Source organism: Oryzias melastigma, linkage group LG12 (genome assembly GCF_002922805.2).
Source record: "Oryzias melastigma strain HK-1 linkage group LG12, ASM292280v2, whole genome shotgun sequence".
NCBI classification, from domain to species: domain Eukaryota; kingdom Metazoa; phylum Chordata; class Actinopteri; order Beloniformes; family Adrianichthyidae; genus Oryzias; species Oryzias melastigma.
In genome coordinates, this window is record NC_050523.1 from 26,847,411 (window position 1) to 26,851,313 (window position 3,903).

A 3,903-nucleotide genomic window follows, 5' to 3' on the forward strand; every position below is an offset into this window, starting at 1 on the left:
CTAGTGAGAGCAGCCGGTGAGTTAGAGGGCGATGAGGGACGCCCGCGCGCGGTATGGAAAGGCATGTATGAGAAAATCCGCGATTAATGCGTCAAAAAAATTGTGGGCGTCACGCACATGTCAAGTTTACGCGTTTTTAACGCGACAAATCTGACAGCCCTTGTTTAACTATAAATTTAGATTTTCTATCATGGTTATTATTCAGATCTGCTCTGGGGTTCTGTTCTCTATTCTCATCTCCTTCTCCTCTCTTCTATTCTTTATTATTTATTGTATTTAGTTCTCCATGCTTTTGTTGGTGCAGTTCCATTCACATGTTGTTCTTCTTTCCCACTCTCCTCTGGGGAGCGGGAGAGATTTCAGATCCCAGGTGGATCGCCCACGCTCCCACTCTTGGCCGTGGACCACGCCCCCGACACCATCCTGCATCTCTGAGTGAGAGTGATTCCTGCTGGGTCGTCTGTCCTCCTGCTCCTGGTCGTGGACTGCACTTCTGCTTCATCTTGACTATGGACTTCATCATCACTCGTTCCTCAGCTCTATCTGAATGAACTCTTAGATTCGTAGTTGTAGAAGCTAATTTTTCTTTAATAGTTCTGGTATCGTCTGTCCGTCCTGGGATAGGATCTCTCCTTCATGTGGGAATCCCTAAGGTTTCTTCTTTTTTCCTGACCAGGTTTTTTAGGAGTTTTTCCTTACCGGGAGGGAGGGTGTAAGGGCAGGGATAACCAGTTTATTTAGTCTGTTAATTTTTAACTATTGTATATATTTTATGACTGATTTTCTGCATCTGTAAAATTACCTGCATGAAGCCCAATGAGGCAAATTTCCTTTGTGATTTTGAGCTATATAAACAAAATTGAATTGAACTGAATTGAATTGAATTGAATTGCCAGACTGCATACAGAATTTTCAGCGTGAAAATATCCTGATAATCGCGCAGGATAATTATCATCCAGAGGAAATTCTGTATCTGCAGTCTGGCACCTAAATGAGAAATAGACACAACGACAAATAGAATGACTGAGTAACAGCTGTTTATTTCTCTAGAGAAACAAGTTTAGTTTATGAGATGAGATGTTGGCTTCTAGGAGTCACCGGATACTTCCTGTTTAGACTGCCGGGGGAGGAGTCACTCAGTCCAGTTCTCATATACAGTCAATAGAAACAACACTTCTTTTCTCATCTGGTTAAATTGGTTTTCAATTTAATGTGAATCCATCTGTCTAACATTTTCTATCAAGGTTAAAAACAAATGACAACACTGAAAAACATCCAAAACTGAAGTACATTTACTTATTAATTTGCATTCTTTCTGTATTAAAGATCATTTTTCTGCATTTAAGAATGTCTGAGTCATTTTTGGAGAAGTTGGTTTTACTGTGGAGGATAAAAGATTTCTGAAAAATGTTTTGATTGATGTATATCTTGAATGTGGGTCAAATGTGCTCACTTTTTCTCAACTAGTGTGGAGATTCCCAGTGGTGGCTTTGCTGGTCATGGGAGCCTTGTGTTTGGTGGCCATCCTGATGTTAGTCATCATATCTCAGCAGGAGAAGTGAGTGTTTGGAAAACGTTTGTTTTTCTGCCTCACGGTGTGTGTTTGTTTCAGCATGTTGTTTGAGAAGGTAATGTTTGGTTATGATTTCCTTTATTTCTCCAGGTTGATGGTGGTTCTCCTCCCTCCTGTTCCTGAACCCAAAATGAAAGGGGTTGATCCTCAACTGCTGAAGGTACAGACTCCCCTGAAATCATGTCAAAGGTTTAAAGTCCCTCTCTGATCATCTTTTGATTTGTTTTGCTAAATTAGCCTAAAAAACAAAAAAAAAACTTAGGTTAGCCAAAAAAGTTAAAATGCAGCTGAAAAAATAGCTTATCTTCAAAATAGATTAAAAAAATGGAATTAGTCAAACAGCTAGTGTGTAAATATTAGCTAAACTGAAAAATAGCCTAAAAAATCTTAGTAAATGCCCAAATAGTCCAAAAAGCTAGTATAATTCCAAATTTTAAAACCTTAAAACTGTAACTTTATAACATAATGAATAATAAAAAGGCAGGAATATTATTCCAAAATAAATCAACTTAAACCTTAAATAACTTTTAATATTTTACTCTCCATAAAAATATATTTTGTCAAAATCAAACAAGTTATAAATGAGCGCAAGATAACATTGGGCCATTAATAACAATAATATGAAATGATCTGGAGGGCCAGATCTGGCCCCCGGGCCTTGACTTTGACACACGTGTATTAAAAGTTCAAAACGTTTGATAGATTCTCCTGAGCCTGCTTTCAGAGGTAGGGGTGTGGCCTTATAACAAGCTCTCTCCTGATTGGTCAAAGTGGTTATCAGAGAAACAATGACAGACTGGCTGGGACCAATCACTGCTTACTAACAATTTCTGGTTCCAACATGGCGACGTCCATATCCTGAAATGTCGATTGTCCTCATTTGGTTGGAGCCTAAAGTGAGTCATTTTCTATGGGTGATCTCACACTCACTCAGTCCATTTCTCTTATACAGTCAATACCAGTTTTTTCCATATTTCCAAATTTCTTCTTTTTTGTTTCAAAAATTCTAGTTTGAACTTTTTTTTTATGTTTCCTTTTTATATCATCTTCTTCAAAAGAAAATGTTTATTTTACATTTCAAAAGGCAAAGGTTGTGTCCAAATTCCCTCACTACTCAATCAACTATTTTGGGCGTTTGCCATTTTTTCGGGGTCTCTGAATCTACAATTCCAAAATCCAGTGCCTTAGTAGATTTCCCAGAAGTCTCTGTGAAAACCAGTGTGCATCGATTCTCACTCGATTGGCAGATATAAACCACAATGCATTGGGTTTGAGCAATTTTTCATATGAAAATGATACTTTTATTTATTTTATTTAATAAGTCATCCAAGTCGTCATGTTTGGAACACAGTGGATTCATGAAGTCTTTGTAAAATGGTCTTATTCATTAAGTGTTTACTTGAGGAAATCATCGTGTTTGTCATCATGTGTTGGAATTGCATTAAAATCCAGGGCACTAGATATGTTTTTTAGTGGTTAGGGATTAGGGAGGGATTTGGACATAACCAGTGAGTAGAGGAGTCTTCACTAATACGATTGTTTTCTTGTTTTAGCTAGTTTCTGAGGCGGTGCATTTGTGAGCAGACGATGTCGGTCGGCTCCTTTTTTGAATCATTTCACTCTGAAAACACTCGTCTCTCTGCAGGTGTATCTAGCAGAGTGGAGCGGCCAAAAGGTGGCGCTGTGCAGACTGACCTCCCAGGATTACTTGGAGGACTTCCTGCATGGACTGGGTATGCTCCAGGCCTTGCAGGATACGGCAGTGGTGCAGCTGGTGGGCCTTTGTGCAGAGGACCACAGCTTTGTGACGGAGTACCACCTTCACTGCTCTCTGCTGAACCTGGAGGGGGTTTTTGCTCAGGAGCAGCATCAGTTTCATGACACGTGGCAGATCTGTCTGAGGCTGGCTCTGGACTACGTGTCCATCCTGCACTTCCTCCATAACAGCCCCGGGGGGCCGGCGGGTCGTGTGTGACTCCAGCAGCCTGGAGAAAACGCTCTCTCAGTTTCTGCTGACCAGCGACTTCCGGCTGGTGGTCAACGACCTGGACGCGCTGCCCAAGGTGGATGGGCGGAGGCCTGCTGGTGAAGTGCGGACACCAGGAGCTCACCGGAGACTTTGTGGCTCCAGAGCAGCTCTGGCCTTTCGGCAACAAGACGTTATCAGATGACCTCATGCCCGGATACGACGAGAAGACGGACATCTGGAAAGTTCCGGACGTGACCCGCTTCATCATGGGAAGGGTCCGAGGAGGAGATCTGGTCCACTTCCACCTCTTTCAGGTCCACGATGAGTGTTTTAATCGGTTTCACATCAGCGCACGTGTAAA

At 41.4% G+C, this 3,903-nt stretch overlaps 1 pseudogene; it reads left to right on the top strand.

Moving 5' to 3' along the window:
* Positions 1-1,212: 1,212 nt before the first annotated feature.
* The window catches only part of LOC112139215, a 3,257-nt pseudogene continuing 566 nt past the window's right edge, over positions 1,213-3,903 (top strand).